The 23,520-nt window shown below is 35.9% G+C and overlaps 2 long non-coding RNA genes across 3 annotated transcripts in view; one reads left to right on the top strand and one right to left on the bottom strand.

The window, feature by feature from the left end:
• LOC110257027 overlaps window positions 1-23,520 on the top strand; it is a 284,942-nt gene that overhangs the window by 173,677 nt on the left and 87,745 nt on the right. The gene's annotated exons all lie outside the window — the stretch shown is intronic.
• LOC110257026 lies at window positions 1,166-22,539 on the bottom strand. The gene is made up of 2 exons (XR_002339180.1): window positions 15,792-22,539; window positions 1,166-1,851 (listed from the first exon to the last, which is right to left on the bottom strand). It is a non-coding gene; the product is annotated as an uncharacterized LOC110257026 (long non-coding RNA).

The raw sequence follows: 23,520 nt of genomic DNA on the forward strand, positions 1-23,520 counted from the left end.
AGCTCATTTACATTGTCATCAAAAATATTTGAAAAAACTTATTTCCTTACACTCATACAAAATTTGGCATTATCAGTATTTTTATGTCTTTGCTACTCTGAGGAATGAAAAATGATTTATCAATTGGCATTTTTGTTGGTCATCTTTCACACTATTTTTAGTCAGCGATTTTCTTTGGGATTGCCTTTAATGTCATGTAACTGTTTCTTCCTGTGGAGTTATTTGTATGTATCTGGAGTGAGTTGTTTCTTTACATACTATGAATATTATCTGTCTCTCACATAGGTTGGAAATATTTTTTTTCAGTGGTTCATTTGTCTTTTGATTTTGTATATCCCTCCATAAAAATATGCAGTCAACTCTCCATTTTTTAAATCATTTTGATCTTTTGACATCAAACCAAAAAAGCTTTCTACTTCAAGATTCAGATAATACTTGCTTTTAGAGTTTTCCTATTACTTGTACATCTTTTTTACACTTATATCTAATCCATCTGTCCATCTGAACTTTTATCATTCATTTATCCTTTCAGATGAACTGAACATTCTGGTTTTATGTATTTTTAAATTTATTTTGGCCAAAATTAATAACATATATGGATTAATTTAGGGAGAATATTTTATCAGCTTTGGGTATTTCTATCCTTCATAGAAATATAGTGTGACTTTTAATATATTTAAATTTTCTTTTATATTATTTCACAAAGCTTACCTCTGCAAAACTGTGTGAAAAGCACAGTCCCCATATATTCCCTTTCCATTGTTCAACCTTCCCCACTACGAACTTCCCTCACCAAAGTGGTACATTTGTTATAATTGATGAACCTACATTAACACATCATCATCACTCAAAGTTCAAAGTTTACATTAGGGTTCACTCTTGGTATCATGCATTATATGGGCATTGAAATATGTGTAACAACATGTATCCACCATTGTAATATCATGCAGAATAATTTCACTGCCCTAAAAATTCTCTGTGCTCTGCCTAGTTATTCCTCCCTCCCCCAACTCCCGGTAACTATGAATCTTTTATTGTTCCCATAATTTTGCCTTTTCCAGATTGTCTTATAGTTGGAATCACACAGTAGGAAACTTTTCAGATAGACTTATTTCATTTAGTATGCAGTTTAAGTTTCCTCTGTGTCTTTTTATGGTTTAATTACTTTTTTTTTTTTTTTTTTTTTTTTAGCAGTGAACAATATTTTGTTTTCTGGATGTACCATAATTTATCCACTTACTTACTGAAAGATACATTTGTTCCTTTGGCAATTATGGATAAAGCTGCTATAAAGATCCATATGTAGGTTTTTGTGTGAATGTAATTTTTCAATTCATTTGGCTACGAACCAACGTACACAAATTCTGGGTCATATAGTAATAGTATGTTCCATTTTGTATGAAACAGCCAAATTGTCTTCCAGAGTCATTGTATCACTTTGCGTTCTGAACAGCAAAGAATGAGAGTTTGTATTGCTCCACATTCTTGTCAACATTTAGTGTCAGAGTTTTGGATTTTGACATTCTAACTAGGTATGTAGTAACATCTATTGTTTTAATTTGACATTCCCTAACAATATGCTGTTTAACATCTCTTTGTATGTTTAGCTGCCAATTGCATCTCCTTTGCTAAGGTGTCTGTTCAGGTTATACCCATCTTTTAGTCAGATACTTCATTTTCTTCTTGTTAAATTTTAAAAGTTCTTCGTATATTTTGTAAACAGTTCTTTATTGGGTTTATTTTTTGCAAATGTTTTTTTCCCAGTCTGTGGCTTCTCTCATTCGCTTGATGTTTTTAGCACTGTCTCAGATTTATTCTTTCTGCCAGTCTTCACTGTTGTTGAAATAGGATCTGGGAGAGAGGTGAAATAAGCATGGGTATTCAGTGGACTATTTAGAACCAAAAGTCCAGTTCCTTTTTAACAACAAGGATTAGGAAAAAACATACACCTTTCAACAATATTTGTTGATTTAACTATATTTTGGTTTTTTTTTTGTCATTTTTGAGACTTTTACTGTGAACTCCACTTAGTGATAAGTGCTTTGACATACACTCTCTTATTTAATCTTTACATAATCGTCAAAGATGGGTATTACCATTTCCCTTGTATAGAAAGGAAACTGAAGTTTATGAAAGCCAAATAATTTGCCCAGTTCATGCTTCTAGTAAATAATGGATTTGAAAGCTAAACCTGTAGTTGATTGTGTCAGAAACTATAGTAACTCTACATACTGCTTCTCTAGTCTCTTTCTAAATTAACGCCATCATTACTCATTTAGCCTGAATATCTAGTTCTTTTATCTGCAAAAACCTATTATTATTGCCTGTTATGGGTGAGATACTTTTCTAGATGTTGAGGATGTATAGATGCATAAGACATGGTCTCTGCATGTATTCTTGTCCAGGAGTTCTTAGTTCAAAGGGAGGTAGACAAGCTGTTAAATTACATTATAACAAATGCAATATAGACACTCCTGTGGTAACCTAAGGTTGACTGCTCTTTATGACAGATTAACTGATCAGTGTTCAAGATTAAATAGAAAGTAAACATATTAAAATAATTTTGTTATTTTATACATTGAACAGAGAAGATGTTTCTTTTAACTTGGACTGAATAGAATGAAAGGAAGTACTAAACCACCAGGCCTAAATGGAAATACTGGGCCATCAGAATTGATCACCCTCACATCGGTATTCATCCAGTGATACTGAAAGGTGATACTAAATAAGAGAGGTCAAACCAATTGGGGCCTATGTGGGGTAATTTGCTTCTCTCCTGTTTTCATTCTAGTCAAAAATACTTCACTTAACCATGTAGAAGCAATTTGACTCTTTTTTTTTTTTTTTTTTTTTAGTTCAAACCAAGGTATTAGTTTCCCTACCATTTCTCTGAATCTGAATATTACTCTATTTTAAAAAAAGAATTCCTGAAAATTTCCCACTAGCTTTATCCTTTATTGGAAACACAGCCAGGAAAACATCTCAAAGTATCCAAGTGTACATAGTTTCTTAACTCTACAATAACCTGAGGCTTTGAGTCCACACCTGCCTTAAATATTCTGAGAGAGCTTGTCATTTTGGTTACTTTTTAGACCCAAGGGAGGTCAAAAATACCTTGAGACACCAAAGATTACAGAACTGTGTTATATCTATACCACCATATTGCATTATGACCTTGTAGACTTTCTTTAGAAATAATCTGACTTGGGAGTTCCCGTCGTGGCGCAGTGGTTAACGACTCCGACTAGGAACCATGAGGTTGCGGGTTCGGTCCCTGCCCTTGCTCAGTGGGTTGACGATCCGTCGTTGCCGTGAGCTGTGGTGTAGGTTGCAGACGTGGCTGGGATCCTGCATTGCTGTGGCTCTGGCGTAGGCCGGTGGCTACAGCTCCGGTTAGACCCCTAGCCTGGGAACCTCCACATGCCGCAGAAGCGGCCCAAAGAAATAGCAAAAAGACAAAAAAAAAGAAATAATCTGACTTAACAATAGATGTACATTAAGTCATAGAACTAAATGATATTTCGGCTGAGGACAAGGATTCTATAGCTTTCCAACAGGGAACTTTAAAATATATGAAAATATAAATGAAGATTAATTATATGTGTGTGAAGCTGATAGGGATTAAGACATTTTCATAAGGCCACCAGGTTTAAAAGGTAACTTTAAAAAAAAATTAACTTGGAACTCTGCTTCAATGACAAGGGATAGGAAGAGCTGATGAATTAGATCTTAAGAAGTAACCAGATTTCTTGAACTATTAAAAATTTTACCAAAATTAAGCAAAACAATTTCCTAATGTTATATAGCAACTGTTACAATGCTAATGGTCTCAGAAAATAGTTTAAGAATTCTATGTAATAATATGTATTGTCTGAGATTATTTTGTTTGTGGCATTTGGTTAATTTACAAGACATGTATGTAGACTTGTTTCTTTGGTCAAGTTCCAAGTAGAGTCTTTAAAGACTGCAGAATAATCTTTTGTAACTGATAGGACCAGAAAAAAGAACAGAGATAAAGATATAGTGATTAGCAAAGTCCTGGATGCCCTTAAAAGTCTTGCCAAAGGTTAGAAACAAAACAAAAACTCAAACAAGTTATTTCCTTTCTTACTGGCTGATGTGGAAGAACTCTTTGGTGAGGAAGTTGAAAAATTTGCAATTGTGAAACAAATGTCATAATCTTTTCCACAGGTAATTTTAACTGTGAAAAATTAGAGGATTTTCATCCTTCCAATTGAATTACTTGGTTGTGCAGAGCTGTATTTTCTAAAACAGAAGTAAATAACAAAACATGTGGTTAGGATTTAACCTCATGTCTCTTGCTTGTTTGTGTGGCATAAAGTGAAACTGAAGGCCTCAGTAGCCTAGGGAGTTATGCGTGTGGTAACTTGAGGAAACCACACTGTGAAACAAAAGGATGTTGAAAAGGTTAGAAAGCAAAATTCATTTACAGGTTTGCCAGCTTTACCTTGTTGTTAAACATCACTACATGCTATCAAAGCACTTATTTTTAATACTGCAATGTTTCAATGAGGCAGCATCCCTTAGTGACTGGTTTAATGATATAGAGATCCATTTTCCTGTGCTTCTCCCTCTTCTTTTTTTTTTTTTTGTCTTTTTGCCATTTCTTGGGCTGCTCCCGCAGCATGTGAAGGTTCCCAGACTAGGGGTCAAATCAGAGCTGCAGCCACTGGCCTACGCCACAGCCACAGCAACATGGGATCTGAGCCGCGTCTGCAAACTGCACCACAGCTCACAGCAACGCTGGATTCTTAACCCACTGAGCAAGGCCAGGGATCGAACCCACAACCTCATGGTTCCTAGTCAGATTCATTAACCACTAGCCATGACGGGAACTCCTCCCTCTTCTTACTCTGAATTATCTTCTGGGGTCATCTTACACATACTCCTGGCTTCAATGATTGCCTGTGTCCTTTCACTGCCAAATTTATTTATTTTTTTAAATTTATTTATTTATTTATTTTTTCCATTATAGCTGGTTTACAGTGTTCTGTCAGTTTTCTACTGTACAGCAAGGTGACCCAGTCACACATACATATATTCATTTTCTCATATTATCATGCTCCATCATAAGTGACTAGATATAGTTCCCAGTGCTATACAGCAGAATCTCATTTCTTATCCACACCAAAGACAATAGTTTGCATCTCTTAACCCAAAATTTCTAGTCCATCCCACTCCCTCCTTCCCCCTTGACAACCACAAGTTTATTCTCCATGTCCATGATTTTCTTTCCTGTGGAAAGGTTCATTTGTGTTGTATATTAGATTCCAGATAATAAGTGATAATAATATGGTATTTGTCTTTCTCTTTCTTACTTCATTTAGTATGAGAATATCTAGTTCCATCCATATTGCTGCAAATGGCATTCTTTTGTTCTTTTTTATGGCTGAGTAGTATTCCATTGTGTATATATACCACATCTTCTTAATCCATTCATCTGTCAATGGACATTTAGGTTGTTTCCATGTCTTGGCTACTGTGAATAGAGCTGCAATGAACGTGCAGGTACATGTGTCTTTTTTAAGGAAAATTTTGTCTGGATATATGCCCAAGAGTGGGATTGCTGGGTCATATGGTAGTTCTATGTATAGTTTTCTAAGGTACCTCCATACTGTTTTCTATAGTAGTTGTACCAATTTACATTCCCACCAACAGTGCAGGAGAGTTCCCTTTTCTTCATACCCCCTCCAGCATTTGTTATTTGTGGACTTATTAATGATGGCCATTCTGACTGATGTGAGGTGGTACCTCATAGTAGTTTTGATTTGCAATTCTCTAACAATCAGTGATATTGAGCATTTTTTCATGTGCTTGTTGGCCATCTGTATATCTTCTTTGGAGAAATGTCTATTCAAGTCTTTGCCCATTTTTCCATAGGGTTGTTGGCCTTTTTGCTGTTGAGTTGTATAAATTGTTTATATATTTTAGAGATTAAGCCCTTGTCAGTTGCATCATTTGAAACTATTTTCTCCCATTCTGGGAGTTGCCTTTTTGTTTTTTTGGTTTTTTGGTTTTTTTTTGTTTTTTTTGTTTTTTTTGTTTTTTTTTTTTTTTTTTGGTTTCCTTTGCTGTGCCAAAGCTTGTCAGTTTGATTAGGTCCCATTAGTTTATTTTTGCTTTTATTTCTGTTGCCTTGAGAAAAAATTTGTAAGGTTGATGTCAGAGAATGTTTTGCCTGTGTTTTCTTCTAGGAGTTTGATGGGTCTTGTCTTATATTTAACTCTTTAAGCCATTTTGAGTTTATTTTCCTGCATGGTGTGAGGATGTGTTCAAGTTTCATTGACTCACATGTGGCTATCCAGTTTTCCTTGCCGAAAAGACTTTTTCATATTATATATTCTGGCCTCCTTTGTCAAAGATTAATTGATCATGTCTGGGTTTATTTGTGGGTTCTCTCTTCTGTTCCACTGGTCTGTTTTGGTACCAGTACCACACTCTCTTGATGACTGGCTTTGTAATATTGCCTGAAGTTTGGGAGAGTTATGCCTCCAGTTTGGTTTTGTTCCTCAGGATTGCTTTGGCAATTCTGGGTCTTTTGTGGTTCCATATAAATTTTTGGATTGTTTGTTCTAGTTCTGTGAAGAACATCATGGGTAATTTGATAGGGATTGCATTGAATCTGCAGATTGCTTTGGTAGCATGGCCATTTTTACAACATTAATTTTTCCAACCCTGGAGCATGGAATATCTTTCTATTTCTTTACATTTTCTTTAATTTTCTTGATTAATGTTTTATAATTCTTGGCATATAAGTCCTTTACCTCCTTGGTCAGGTGTATTCCCAGGTATTTGATTTTTTGGGCGTGCAATTTTAAAGATATTGTATTTTTGTACTTTTCTAATATTTCATCGTTAGTATACAGAAATGTGGCTGATTTCTGAATGTTAATCTTATATCCTGTTACTTTGCTGAATTTGTTGATCAGTTTGAATAGTTTTAGAGTTCAGTCCTTAGGATTTTTGCATATATTATCATGTCATCTGCATACAGTGATAGTTTTACCTCTTCTCTTCCAATTTGAGTAGCTTTTATTTCTTTTGTTTGCTTGCTGTGGCTAGGACTCCAATATTATGTTGAATAACAGTGGTGAGAGTGGACATCCTTGTCTTGTTCCAGATTTTAGTGGGAAGGCTTTCAGCTTTTCTCCAATGAGTATTATATTTGCTGTGGGTTTGTCATAAATGGCTTTTATTAAGTAAAGTAATGTTCCCTCTATACCCACTTTAGTAATAATTTTTATCATGAATCGATGTTGGGCTTTGTCAAATGCTTTTTCTGCATCTGTTGAGATGACTATGTGGTTTTTGACTTTTCTTTTGTTAATGTGGTGTATGATGCTGATTGATTTGCATATGTTGAACCATCCTTGTGCACCTGGGATGAATCCCACCTGGTCGTGGTGTATGATCTTTTTAATATGTAGTTGGATTCAGTTGGCTAAAATTTTGTTGAGAATTTTTGCATCTATATTCATCAAAGATATTGGCCGATAGTTTTCTTTTTCAGTGGTATCTCTGTCTGGTTTTGGAATGAGGGTGTTGGTGGCATCATAAAATGTCTTTGGGAGTGTTCCTCTTCAACCTTTTGAAAAAGTTTACGGAGGATGGGTTTAAGTTCCTCTTTGTATGTTTGGTCCCACTGGTTTATTTCCCATCTGTGAAGCCATTCGGTCCTGGACTTTTATTTGTAGGGAGTGTTTTTATGATATATTCAATTTCATTTCTAGTGGTCAGTCTGTTCAGTTGATCTATTTCTTCTTGATTCGGTTTTGGCGGGTTGTAAGTCTCTAGAAAGTTGTCCATTTCTTCTAGGTTGTCAAATTTGTTGGCATATAATTGTTCATTGTATTCTCTTACTTTTTTTGTATTTCTGTGACTTCTCCTTTTTCGTTTTTTATTTTTTTTATTTGGGTTTTTTCTTTCCTCTTTTTGGTGAGTCTGGCCAGAGGTTTGTCCATTTTGTTTACCATTTCAAAGAATCAGCTCTTGGTTTTATTGATTTCTTCAATGATTTTTGAATCTCTATTTTATTGATTTCCTCTTTGATCTTTATGATTTCCTTCCTTCTGCTGACTTTAGATTTTGTTTGTTCTTCTTTTTTTAATTCATTTATTTGGTGGTTTATGATGTCAATTTGAGATTTTTCTTTTTTGAGGAAGGCCTGTATTGCTATGAATTCCCCTATAAGCACTGCTTTTGTGTCATCCCATAGATTTTGAATTGTTGTGTCTTTATTATCATTTGTCTTGAGGTAGTTTTTAATTTTCTTCTTAATTTCCTTATTGACCCATTGGTTTTTCAGTAGCATGTTGTTTAGTCTCCATGTAGTCAGTTTTTTCTCATTTATTTTTTGAGGTGGATTTCTACTTTCATGCCATTGTGGTGGGAGAAGATACTTGAAATAATTTCTGTACTCTTAAATTTGTTGAGGTTAGTTTTGTGCCCCAGTATGTGGTCAGTTCTTGAGGATGTTCCATGTGCACTTGAGAAGAATGTATATTCTGATTTTTTTGGATGTAATGTCCTGAAAATGTTGATTATGTCTAACTTTTCTATTGTGTCACTAAGGATCTCTGTTGCCTTATTGACTTTCTTTCTAGAGGATCTGTCCATTGGTGTGAGTATGGTGTTAAAGTCTCCTACTGTGATTGTATTCCCATCAATTTCTCCTTTTATGTCTGCTAGTATTTGTTGTATGTATCTGGGTGCTCCTACATCAGGGGCATATATATTGACGATTGTAATATCCTCTTCTTGAATGGATTCTTTTACCATTAAATAGTGTCCTTCTTTGTCTTTCTTTATGGCCTTCATTTCAAAGTCTATTTTGTCTGATATGAGTATTGCAATTCCTGCTTTCCTGTCTTGTCCATTGGCATGAAATATCTTTTCCCATCCCCTCACTCTCAATCTATATAAGTCCTTTGCCCTAAGGTGAACCTCTTGTAGACAGAAAATTGAAGGTTTTTGCTTTTTTATCCAATCTGCCATTCTGTGTCTTTTGATTGGAACATTCAGTCCATTCACATTTAAGGTTATTATTGATAAATATGTATTTATTGCAATTTAAACCTTGTTTTCCAGATGAGTCTATGTTTTACCTTTGTTCCTTTCTTTTTTTGGTTGGATGATTTCCACTTATTTTATGCTTGTGTTCTTTACTTTTTAGTTTTTGTGACTGTAATGTTTGGTTTTGATTTGTGGTTGCCCTGTTTTTTTAAGTATATTAACCCTTTCCTATATCTGCTTGCTTTATCCTAATAGTCATATAGGCTCAAACACATTATTAAAAAAAAAAAGAGTCTAGATTTTCTTACTTTCCTTCCCCATATTCTGTGATTTTGAAGTCCTTTTTAAACATCTTCATATTTGTCCTTTTGCTGTTCCTTGTGTTTATCATCACTTTTACAGCAGTTTTTTTTTTTTTTTCCTTTTAGATGTGTATGCTGGCTTATTTAAGTGATTGCTTTCAAATTGTGATTTCCTTCATCCTATTTCTTCTTACTTCTTTTTTTATTTAGAGAAGCCCTTTCAGTATTTCTTTTAGAATGGGCTTAGTATTGCTGTACTCTCTTAGCTTTTGTTTGTTGGAGAAATTCTTTATTTCTCTTTCTATTTATTGTAAATTGTATTTTTGCTGGGTAGAGTATTCTAGGCTGCAGTTTTTTTCCTTTTAGAATTTTGAATATATCTTGCTAGTCTCTTGTGCCTGTAGTGTTTTGTAGAGAAATCAGCTTATAGCTTTATGGGGGTTCCCTTATAATTAACACTTTGTTTTTCTCTTGCTGCCTTTAGAATCCTCACTTTAACTTTTTCCATTTTTATTATAATATGTCTCAGTGTGGTCCTATTTGGGTTCAACTTGTTTGGGGCCTTTTGTGCTTCCTATATGTTGATATCAGTTTCCTTTAGATTTGGAGAGTTTTCAGCCATAATTTCTTCAAATATATTTTCAATCCCCTTTTCTTTTTCTTCTCCTTCTGGAGTTCCTTTCTAAAGAAATCTACATTACTGTTCATATCCACTCTTAATTTCTTGATATTCAGCCTTAATTCCTTCAGTATTTTCACTATCTCTCTTTTGAACCCAGTGTCTATCAGACTGAAGAGCTTTGTTTTATCGTTTGCTGCTTCAGGTGAATTCTCCTGTTCTTTTAACTGGGAATGGTTCCTGAGATTCTTCATGTTGCTTATGTTTTTCTGTGAGTTTAGGGAAGCCAAATTGTAGTCTGGCAGGGCTACTTTTATGCAAGAGTACCCCTTTGTATTTTGTGGGGGGTTACTATTTATTTTTGGTATGGGAGTTTGGATATTTGCTGCCTCTTTCTTCATTGTGAGCAGGCTATTATCCACAGGGTGCTGAGTGTGTTTCCAGGGAGAAGGAGGCAATGGGTAGGGATAGTATTCCATTCCTGGTTGCTAGGCTCTTAGCAGCAGGAGCCTGAGAAAGGTGGCACAGGCTACTCCTAGTTGTAGGGCCCTGGGAAGTGGTAATGAGCCTTAAGCAGATTTACAAGGTCCCAGAACATTTGGCAGTGGAAACAGCAGGGTGTATGATTTCCTAGGGGAGTGAGAGCAATAACAGGTAGTGTTTGGTCACAGTGCCTTCTAAGGTGATTGGGGCCATAGGTGGTGCCTGTTCATGGACCCCTAGTGGCAGGCCATGCCCACCTCTAGAGACAGAGATAACTGCAGTAGTTTGCCCCCACCACCTGTAGACCACACAAAAAGCACCCTGTCCCACTTAGCCCATGCAGGAGGTGCTGCACCAGCTGCTCCTAGTTGTAGGGTTTGGGAAGGGACAGTGATCAAGCATCTGGGTGCTGCCCAGAGCATTTGGCAGTGGCAGCAGCAGGATGGTTGTGTTCCCAGGGGATTGAGAGCAACAACAGGTGGTGCTCAGTTGCAGTGCCCTTTTTTTTGCTGACCTTTGAGGTAACTGGGACCACAGTGTAGCCTGCTCACAGGCCCCTAGTGGTGGCAGGCCATGCCTCCCTCTGGTTTCTGAGATGACTGTGGTGGTTTGTCCCTGCTACCTGTAGATCACGCAAGAGGCACCACCTCACACTTAGCTGCCTGCTGCCCTTAGCCCACATAAGAGGTGCCCAGATACCTGTAGCCTACACAAGAAGTGCCTGGTCTCCCACAGCTTGAGCAAATGGCTTCTCACCACCCATAGCTTGTGCCAGAGGTGCCCTGCCCTCTGAGAGTCCATGTGTACAGGGAGTTTTTTATGGCAGTCTACCCCCATTCCTCTCACCTTTCCCAACAATGGCGCCTTGCTTCTGTGGGCCCAGACTTCCTCCTGGGTTCCCTCTGCTATGGCGTTCTGCTCTCCAGCCCAAGGCACACTGCTCCTTAGCCCCTCAGGTTGTCTCCGCACAGCCAACCTTAGTCCTCTCCCTGAAACTGACCTCCAGAGCCTGAGTCTGTGCCCCGCCTCCACCCAAACATCTCAGGCTGTGCTGTCTGGGGCAGATGGTCTATGCAGCTCTCACTCAATCCAGCTGCTGCACTTTTCTTGGCGACTTTGAGTTTCCTCTGTCTTGGCTGATCTCCCCGTTGGTTAGGTGTCTTCCTGGAGTGTACATTCCTTTCCTCTTTCACAGCTTCCTCTCATGAATGCTAGTCCCATTCTGATTCCTTTTCTCTCTCTCTCTTCTCTTTTCTTCTTTTGTTCTACCCAGTTATGCTGAGAGTTTCTTGCCCTTTTTGAAGGTTCAAGTTCTTCTGCCAGGATTCAGTAGATAGATATTCTGTGTGAATTGTTTTACATTAGATGTGTGTGGGAGAAGATGAGTATGACGTCTTACTCCTCTACCATCTTGATCCTTCTCCCACTGCCGAATTTACACTCCTTGTGAAGCTCTTAATCATATCAGTGGTACCCTTCTATTGGATGCTCCAGGCATACCTCTGACATATCTCAAACTACACTCATCTTCTCAGTCTCCTCTTTCTTTGCAAGCTGCACATATGTTTCTCTTTCTGTGCTCCTGAGTTCAGTAAATAATACCATTATGCACACATGCTATCACACATGAAACATGATTGTCCTCCTGACTCCCCTCTTTTTCCTATATCCAGTAGACCACCAAGACCTATCAGTTGTATGACCTGGGTCTCAAACTGTCCACTTCTCTTGAATTTCATTACTATTATAACAGTTCAGGCCCTCATCTAGTTTCTCCTGAAGTCCTCCAGTTTTCTAATTATTGAAAATACTGCTCATGTACAATTTTTTTCAGGATGTCATTATAATTAAGCAGATGTTATTATTATACCATTTTATGTTTAAGCAGACTGTAACCTATGGCTTTGTTATTAATGGAAGTTTGACAATGGTCTTTTTGTGAATGACTAATTTGGCCATAAAAGTCCTATCCCTGTGTATGGCTAAACCTGAAATGTGCAGTGTACACATGGCCCTTCAGTGTTCCCCCCATCCAAACTGTGAGGTCACTTTATTGACTGTTCCCAAAATATGGCATTTGAGAGCTTTGATTCTACCTTAAGTTCTAATCCAATATTAGACTTCTATGATAGCTAGAGAACCATTTTCAGCTTATGCTAGGAATGCCAGCCCAAGAGGGGATTAGGTAGGAAACATACTGTGTGTGTATGTATGTGTGCATTCTAAGGAATGAAGTGTCTATTCAAATTGAACATCATAGTAATTACCAAGAAATACTTCTTATTAGGTAAGATAAAAAATGGCACCATTTATTTTTTGAGAATTTGTATCCCCACGTCAGAAAATATTACATTTCTAAATGTGATTTTTTTTTTTTTTTTTTTTTGCTTTTTGGGTCTACACCCACGTCATGTGGAGGTTTCCAGGCTAGGGTCGAATTGTAGCTACAGATGCTGGCCTATGCCACAGCCACAGCAATGCAGGATCTGAGCCATATCTGCAACCTACATCACAACTCACAGCAATACCAGATCCTTGACCCACTGAGTGAGGCCAGGTTTCGAACCAGTGTCCTCATGGGTACTTGTCAGGTTCATTTCCACTGTGCCAAAAAAGGAACTCCTAAATGTGATTTTTTTACTTTCCAATACTGAAAAAAAAAGATGTTCAGTACCATGTGCCTACATCTCAAATAACATGATCATAACATAAACACATTTGTGTTGTTTGGTACCTTCTTTAGTGAACTGCATGAGCGGCCTCCCAGCTTGCCCCATTCGTCTTAATGTACTTTTACTTACACATCATGTATAATAAACACTCTGGAGAGCAGAAGGATCAACCATACATGGCTCCCACAAAAAAATAAAAATGATTAAAAGCAAGAATAAGTTCTCAGTATATTCCCTCTAATTCAAAGGAAAGATATCAGACCACTAGATTGGTTATTTCATTCAGTGCCAACATGAGAACATAATCTTCAATGCTTTTCACTTATATAAATCTGTCTATAAGCCATAGGAAAAGCCGTTGGTTTTGAGGTGTATAGCTTTACATGTAAAAATCAGTATTGGTTTAGTCTATTCAGTCAACTATTTAATAGATTCAGTGAGTAAAACATCAGTAACCATTTAAACTGGTTATTTGACATGATTTGGGGTAAAATGATAGATTTTATATTATTTTTATTTAATTGGTTATTAGGTTATCATTATATATTTTTCTCTTTCTAGGCATAGTCTAATTGCAAATATACTAAAAAACACAAATAAAATACTCCATAATGTTTTACATGTATATGTTCCAATAACATCAGTGTAGGTCCATCAACAGAAACATGATGGTCATTCACAGAGGAGAAAACATGGAGCCACTTTCAGCTCTGTACTACTCCTATTTGAAAACAAGAATGGAATAATTTTGAAGCTTACATGTGCAAGATATACTGTAAGTTCTAATGTAAGTTATGAGAGCCCCTGTGTCCTATGTTTCATTATAAATCGTACTCTTGCAGTATTTTTAATGAATGAAAGAAATTCCTCTTGTCACAAAAACAAAATGTAAAAGAAAAAAATTAAAGACAACAAATATGATTATTTTAAGACCACATTATAATTTTGTTTCTGTATATGGAGGATGTTTAGTCAATTACTCTAATTTGCCAGGCAATCTTCTAAGATTGGATTTTTTTTTTTCCAGCTGAACCTGTGTCATATGGAATTTCTCAGGCCAAGGCTCAAACCCATACCACAGTAGGAACCCAAGCTGCTGCAGTGACAATGCTGGATCCTTAGGAGAACTGTTGCTGTGCCATAGGAAAACACCTAAGATTGGATTTTTTTTTTTTTACTGCTTGAAGATAATACAGTATAGATTGTGTGTTGACAAGAGTCAATCACAACCCTAAGTAGGTAACTATAAGATAAAAATGCTATGAGCTCTACAAAAACATTCTATTTATATAGTACACACACACACACACACACACACACACACGATACACTTTTAATCTGATCTTGAGATTGATTACATTTAAAAGTAGAACCCTGATAACCAACAAGGACCTACTGTATGGCACAGGAACTATATTCAATATTTTATAATGATATATAAAGGAAAATAATCTGAAAAAGAATATATATATATTATATACACAGCTATAGATACATAATACACACACATATATATGTTAACTGAATCACGTTGTTGTATACCTGAAGTTAACATGACATTATAAATCAACCATACTTCAATTAAAAAAAAGGTACAATTAACTTTAAAAAAAAGAGTAGAACTCTGTGCATTAGTGTGTTAAATAAAATAGATGAGATCCTGCTATATATCTCAGGGAACTATATCTAGTCACTTGTGATGGAATATGATGGAGGAAAATGTGAGAAAAAGAATGTATATACATGTATAACTAGGTCATTTTGCTGTATAGCAGAAATTGACAGAACATTGTAAATCAACTATAATAGAAAAAATTAAAATCATAAAAAATAGATGATAAATAGTGCATAGAGGAGTTCCTGTCATGGATAAGCATAACAAACCCAACTAATATCCATGAGGATATGAGTTTGATCCCTGGCCTTGCTCAGTGGGTTAAGGATCCGGCGTTGGCATGATCTGTGGTGTAGGTTGCCCATGAAGCTCAGATCTCGCGTTGCTGTGGCTGTGGTGTAGGCCAGCAGCTACAGCTACATTTCAAACCCTGGCCTTGGGACTTCCATATGCCATGGGTATGGCCCTAAAAAAAAAGTGTATAGAATATGTGATTTATATGTTTAAATATTTAAATATATGCATTTAGATATTTAATTAATGATTTTATTAAAATAGATGAAATTGTATTTCAGTCATTAAAAAACTTTCTGACTCTTGGCCTTTTGAACTTAAGGTTTTGTCATAAATCTGAGTTACTTTTCTGAATTCTTGGTGCCATCTGTGGCAAGTGAATCATTTTTACTTAAGAAACTGTGAATGAGGCTCCTCTGAAGAGACAGTGTAACAAATGCTCTGCAGATGTTAACTCAGTTAACCATTTCAACAACCCTGTATGATAGAAACTACTGTAATGCCCAGTTGCAGATGAGGAAGGTAAATAGCTTATTCTATGCCACACAGCTAATTGGCACAATCAGGATTTAAATTAACTCCATAGTCCAGATGCCAATTTGCAAAGGACTGGCAATCATATCTGAGCATTTTTTGCTCAAATATTAACTTGACAGCAAGGGCACAGAAAATATTACCCAACCTGTGGTAGCTTGGTTGCAAGACATCCAGAGACCTGGAGTCTCAGCTTTCCATTGTCACTCTCTTATTCTAGAGTCAGAGCCACCTCTTACCTGCTCTCCTCCTTGGGCCATGTCTGCACAGCACCCTGTCAGCAGCAGTAAAGGGAAAGTTGGCATCTAACAAGTAGCCTCTCTTTAGGTGACACAGAAATGACCCCTTTGTTATCTTTGACCGATTCCACAGCTGTCATAGTTTTCGTTAGCCATGGTTACAAACTGGGTTTTGTGGTAAGTTTGACTTTTGAAATTCTTTGAAGTTTCTCCTAGAACTAGATTTGAGTCTCTGTATCAGTTCCTCTATAAATGATACAAATTTGTGAGTTTATCTGCCTATAGATCTTCACAAATTGCAGTTTAAGCTTGCTTCTTTAAGATATTAGAAACTACTCTTAATTACTACAGGATGTTTTTCACTGTCTTTAGAATTTAAGTTAAAAAAACAACTCTAGTTTCTGTTTGGAAAGTGAAGATAAATTTTAGATTCTTTTTCACAAGCTCAGGGAAAACATTAGACTTTTCTGACTTTAAGTGAAGACTCATTATGCCAAAAGGGAAAACAGGGTTTTAAGGGACAATAACTATACTTAATATGTAACTTTCTTTTTTTATTTTACCACTGAAGCTTCAATACTAGAACTTAAATTGTTGTTTAGATTTAAATTATTCCTATGTCTTGAATTGCTGTTCAGATACCCTGAGGTGGTCATATGTGTTACTTCAGCAGAAAAGCCCTAAAAATTACCTCAGAAATTTTATTTCTTTATATTATAATTTGCTTACATTATAATTTCCCTCAATAATAATAGAAAAGTTGTCCAAAGATAAATAGAGCTTGAAAACTTAGTATATTCTTTCACATGAGGAAAGGCAGCTAGCATTTACTGTGTGTTCACTGTAGGACAGACATTTGATCTCACTTAAAGCCCATACCAAACATATGATATGGATATTTTTTCTCCCCATTTTATTAAAAAAATTGGATCTCAGAGATATTAGGTGAATTGACTAAGGCCACATGGGTCCTCCATGGCACACAAACTGGGGTTATCCTAACCTTAAAAATTGTGCTTTTTTCATTACAATATCATATACTTCGGGAATTTTAAAAGTCTTAGTTATTTACACCTTTAAGTTAATCAGTCTCAGCAGTACACATTAAAGAAGAGGTGCACTTCTTGAGAGAGCTAGCAACTTACTCTTTTCATTGCAGATGTGGAAATCATGCCATACATATATCTTTTTAGGGCCACACCTCATGGATACTAGTTGGGTTTGTTACTGCTGAGCCACATGGGATCTCTGATGCTGAATATTAAGTATAATTTACTTTCGCAAGTGCTCTGGTTTAAACTGACAAATGCAACTGTGCTTAGTTAAATATTCTTTTGAAACAATTAAAATGTAAAGCCCAAGTGTGAAATATGTGGACTCAATGTACAAAGTGTTGTTGTATTCTTTTCAGAGTCCTCTTACGGATGACTCAGAGGGACTATGGGGGAATCAGCAGGTGAGAGGCATCAAAGGTGACAGCTCACAGTTTCCTTCACCTTCAGTCCAAGGCAGAGGCTCAGAGTAACTGTTAACAGAAACCATTGTACGAGAGAATTGCTTAAAATTCTTCTGTTGCTCTCCCTGCACAGTGGAGACACTGTTTGTGGTTTGGAGAGCATAGCGACAGTTTGAAGCTGTTGTACCAGTTCGGAGTATATATATATCTCTGTAATGCAGTGTGCTTTCTTATCTTGAAGAGCATGTGTTAAAACAGTTGAGGTATGTTGACAAAATGGGGTCTGTAAGGAAAGAGCAAGTCTTGATGTTTCCTCACTTCATAGTTTGTGTTCAGTTGGCAGTGTGTGTGTGGACACAGGACAATGTTATTGCCCATTTGTGATGTGAAAAAGAGAAACAGTTATGGATTTATTTCTGTTTGTTTCTTGACAGCTGTGAGAAAGGCTATACCAAATTTCCATTATATTATAGCAAGTTTATTACTTCTATGAAAAAATAAAATACAAATATAATTTATCCCTGAAAAGAGATTATTACGCTACTGTAGCTAACAACTTATTAATCTTCTTATAGTTAACAGCTAGTAGTACTGGATAGAGGAACTCAAGATAACTTGATTTTAGGTCCTAAAAGTGTCTTGCAAATCACATTTTAAGTGTGCAATAAATATTTGTGAAGTAAATATACATGAATATAGTTCTTGCTGAGAGTTCTCACTTCTCAGTTGTATTTCCATTTTCATCTGTGAAGTGGAAGTATTTATCTCCGACGGTTTTAGGCTTATCTTTCAAAGATCCTCGAGTACTTTAGACAAAATAACCACACTATTTGTTATGCCAATCCTATGTGCCTGTGTGCGCTCACACACACACACACACACACTCACACACACACACACACACACACACACACACGCACTAACCAGGAACTTCTTGCATATTTGGGAAGGTGAGAATACTTGTTTTGCCCACGGCTTAGAAGTCAACACCTGTCTTTGACCACAAAAGTAGGAAATGCCTTCTTCGTTATTTACCATGGATGTTTACTATCTGTTTTCTTTAAGTCTGGTGAAAAAACCATTGGTAGGGTTTCTGAATGGGACAAGTTTCCATAAGGAGCTTCATTTAGGAAGGGTTATCCTAAACACCAAGTTCAAAGGATCCAAGAAGAAGATACTCTGACTTTTCTTTGCAAATGTTGACTATTTTAATATTTCTTGGGCAGGATTGATTAGACCCATAAGACATACCTAGTCCCTTACAGACTATTCAGTCAAAACGTCCATGCCTGTTTGATGCACAGCTTGTAAACATGTCTGAGAGTTTTCATATCACTTGTCTTCTTCCCTTTCACTGGTGATTTAATTCTCAATTCTGCCTAAGCATCAGATTTCAAAAATTGCTTCATCTTAATTTGTGCTTAAATAGGGTGAGAAGTTTGATAATGAATTTCCTAAGGAAACACTGGGCTTTGAACAATATTAGCATCTCACCAAGGACGACGCACCTAATTCCTAGTGCCTAACAAATTAAATATTCTTAATCAGTAATTTCTTTTTATTGTAAGGAGATGACGTGTGATTTTGCATACATGGAGACTGAGATATGGGCCAAAGAGCCAAAATGGACAAAAGAGAGTAAATGGGCAGGATAGGATAGATAAAGTAGGCAAATAAATGAGGAAAGGAAAACAATGTTTATTATTTTGAAATTTTTCTCTAATTTTATTCACAGCTGCAAAAGAGATACATAGAAGAAAGAAATATAAAATGTAATGAATTATGGGAAAAAGGAAAAATGAGAGGGAGAAAATGGTATAGGAGAGGTGGAAGAAAAATGTCTAGAAGAACAAGGTATTAGTAAAATAACCGTAAATCTTCTGCCCTTTCTTCAGTCTTGAGAATCCTCTGGTTTCATATTCTGCTTCTTTAGACAGGATGTACATTTATAGATTGTTTACTTAGTAACTGAAACCTTCGCTTTTTTTCCTCTTCAAAAAAAAAAATCATGAAATGTGAAGATAGTTTGTGAAGTTTATTCCCAGTCACTTACAAGTGCAAACCTCATTTAGGAACAGTTGTAGAGATTCAGAATATTTTTTAATAATATAAAGTGATGAAACTTGAAAATAATTAGGTTGTTCTTAATGCTTTTGAACTTCTTAGAACATTTTTTCTGCAAAATAATTTAGTGATATTAGTGACATTTGAGTAAGAATTAATTTGAGTACCAGTAACAGCAGTTGTTGCTTTACAATTCTTTTAGAATTCTTCTAGTTAGTCATTAAGCACATATAACCCAGTAGAGCTAAGGAAACTATGGCTATGTTCTCTGAATTGAAGAGACATTAAAAACTCTATCTTTAGAAGACTGTCTCTTGCTGAGGGCGCAGTGCTGGGTTCTGAGGCCAAACTGTCTGGGCTACAGTTCCAGCTCTGCCTTTTACTGTCTAGGTCACCTTGGCAAAGTCATTTCTCCCCTAAGAAGGTACTCCCTGTGAAGGGGCCATCCCATGGCTGGGCTATAATTAATAAGTGCAAATAACTCAGAAAAATGCCTGACATCTAAGAATTATCTAATAAATTTAAGGTATCAGAGCGTACTGTCTAATATAGAAGAGAAAAAAAATCACTTCAAAACATTACGACAAAAAGACAGCAAAGAAGTAAGTAAATGTATTTTTTAGCCAAGGTGATGTGTATTCTTTAAAACTAAACAATCTATCAAAGTATCTTCCTTATAATTAGAAGTTTAGTAAATATATAATGAAAGGCTGGGTGGTTAATTAAAAGAATAAAATATAAAACTGAAGGTATTCACTGAAAGTACTCATTGAGGGAGTTCTGGTTGTGGCTCAGTGATAACAACCTGACTAATATCTATGAGGGTGCAGGTTTGATCCTTGGCCTCACTCAGTGGTCTAAGGATCCGGCATTGCCATCAGCTGTGGTATAGGTTGCAGATGTGGTTTGGATCCCATGTTGCTATGGCTGTGGTGTAGGCTGGAAGCTACAGCTCCAATTTGACCCCTAGTCTAGGAACTTATGTATGCCACGGGTACGGCCCTAAAAAGACAAAAAAAAAAAAAAAGTACATCAGAAAGAGAAAGATAAATACTATTATGATATCACTTATGTCTGGAATCTAATATATGGCACAAATGAACCTTTCCACAGAAAAGAAACCCAGGGACTTGTGGTTGCCAAGGGCGGGGGAGTGGGATAGACTGGGAATCTGGTGTTAATAGATGCAAACTATTGCATTTGGAATGCAAGGGCAATGAGGTCCTGCTGTATAGCACTGGGAACTATATCTACCATGATGGAGCATGGTAGAGGATAATGTGAGAAAAAGAATGTGTGTGTGTGGGGGGGGGAGTCACTTTGCTGTACAGTAGAAAACTGACAGAACACTGTAAACCAACTATAATGGAAAAAAATAAAAATTATTTAAAAAGTACTCATGGAGATCTAACATGAGCTTATAATTGTATTAGGTCTGTTCAGAGGAAAATATGATAAAATAACTTAGGTCTTCAAGGTTGTTTCAATTAGTTGAGAGGGAAGTTTATATATGACAGCTAAGATAATGTTTTGTAAATAATAAGCACTCAATATACACTCACGAGATGAATGACTGGAAAAGTCTGAAATAATTATAAATGATAACAGAAATATAAGAAACTATGATGTAGGCATTCAGGCGATCATAAGAGCCAGATGGATATATATAGTTCAGAAAGTGGGACTCAGGCTGTTATTTAAAGACCGTGGTCTTAAGCTTGTCATTTTTAACCTTAGTTGCACACTAAAATAAATGAATGACCACAGCCACCCCCAAGAAAATCTTATTTGACTGATCTGAAGTGAAGCCTGGGCATTTATATGGTTTAAATGCTACTGAGATGATTCTAATATTCAGTCAAGTTGGGAATTCCTGGTATAAATGATAGGAAGGACTGATAGGGGAGGGATGGTAGTGTGGGGCATTTCTGTCTAGAGCCATGAAAAGATGTTCAGTGTCTCAGAAGGGAGCTACACTGAAGTTAGACTAGTTTTATTTTCAAGTAATAACATCCTAAACGAGGGAGCCTGGAAGGGATGGAATTGACAGATATGTGGCTTGCTCATATGCCTGGACTTTGACTTTCAACCCAATTTAAATCCCCTTGGAAGGTGGCATAAACTCTGTATGCTTTATATTTCTCATCTATAAAGTGGGTGTTATTCTCTCAAAAGGGCCATGGAGACAGAAAGGACGTAGTGAAAAGAACCGAGTTAAGTGAATTAAGATTCTGGGGAAATGATAATGTCATGGCCAGAGCAGGAACATGAAAGGGGCTGAAAGGGAACAAAAGCAAGTCACATACTTCTTGAGTTTGTAAGACTGCATATCTAGAGAAATTAATCACTCATTTAAAAAAATTTCCATATAAAATACGTGGTGGATTAGAACACTTCTATTTTATAGAACAAAGTGAATTCCTTCCCCCCAGCTACTCACTATAAATTCCCCCTCAAAACTGATCATATCAACTCAGAAATGAAACCAGAGCTGTTAATGGCAGTTTGGATAAGCCTCTTGAAAGTTTACTTTGTGTTTCAGATGTTCTTATTAGAAGCAGAAGTATGTAAGTCCCGTGAGAAAAAGCTAAATGAAAATAGGAAGTATTGAAAATGAAAGCCACATACATGTTGTAAGAATTTGACCTTCCATATTCTTTCAGTAGATTTTTTTCTACATAAAAATAATTCAGATTGTTAGACTACTGATGAATAATATCTGTGTGGAAGCACATATTAGTATTGCTATTTCTAAGTTAAACAAATGCAGTTGCTTAGAAACATATTAAATGGCCATCTATGCATCCTTTTGACTGGTTAAAAAGAACAAAATGTGTTAAGTGAGGCAGAGAGATCTAGAGAGAATAGTTGACCTGCGATTAAATTGTCTTTTTATCTGAAGCTATTGTATTAGCTCTATGATATATCTATGTCATGTTGAAATGGTTTTTAGATATCATTGGCCTAAATATTTCTATTACTTCCAAATATTATTATGTACATTTCCTCATTTTTTTGCCACAAGGGTGCTGAGAGATAGAAAGGTATCCCATTGTACAGTAGAATAAGGAGAATTACAAAGAGTGGTTGTTTCAAGAAATTGTAGTTGGCCAAGCAATGATAATGACCAAGTTGGAACCCAACTTTCTTGAGCTTTTGTGTGATATTGTTTTAAACCATAATATTCATACTGGCGGTCACTGCCCCTCTCCCCCCCTTTTTTTAAAAAAATTAATAGTTGATTTTACAATGTTGTACCCATTTCTGCTATACAGGAAAGTGACTCAGTTATAGATATATACACATTTTTTAATATTCTTTTCCATCATGGTCTAGCACAGGAGACTGAATATAGTTCCCTGTGCTATACAGTAGGACCTTGTTGTTTATGCATTCTAAATGTAATAATTTGAATTCATTCATAAAAACCATCCCAGTATCTCTAGTCAGCTTGATATAACACTAATGAAACCAAATGCATTCACTTTTTGAAATTACGTGTGACTTGGTCTCTGACAAATGTTAGTTTTTAAAGCAAGTGATATTTCATATTTTCAATATGTGCAGGCTTTAAGTTTTGGTAGACTCGGCTTAAAATCCTGGAAAAGTTACATAACCTCTATATGCTTCAGACTTCTCTTCAATAAACTAGGTTAATAATTTGTAATTTATATGTGTGAGAATCTTATCAAGTAAGAATGAATGTGATGTTCTTACACATTTGGCTTAAAACATGTTATTTACATAATTTTAAAGTTGGAATTTAACTTTATTGATTTATGATTTATTGTAAAAATTACACTTTTTAAAGAAACACAATCTATGTTATAACTGAAGACACTCTGGAAAAGTTAAAATATGGAAAATATTTTTGAAGATATAAATATGAAACATAAGTTAAAATTATCAAACATTTTTGTAAAGAGATAAGTTGATATTAAAGTTCATGCAGAAAAATAAATGTATAGGAATAGGGAAGAAAACACTGTATGTTTCTTTTATAAGAAAAGCTATATGGACAGCCACACGCAAAAGAATGAAACTAGACTACCATACACAAAAAACAACTCAAATTGGAACATAAGACCTAAAATTATAAAATCCCTAGAAGAAGACATATTGGATAAGACCTTGACATCAGTCTTGGCAATGAGTTTTTGGATTTGACACTCAAAAGGCAAACAAAAGCAAAAATAAATAAGTGGGACT

Source organism: Sus scrofa, chromosome 15 (assembly GCF_000003025.6).
Source record: "Sus scrofa isolate TJ Tabasco breed Duroc chromosome 15, Sscrofa11.1, whole genome shotgun sequence".
Lineage (NCBI taxonomy): Eukaryota > Metazoa > Chordata > Mammalia > Artiodactyla > Suidae > Sus > Sus scrofa.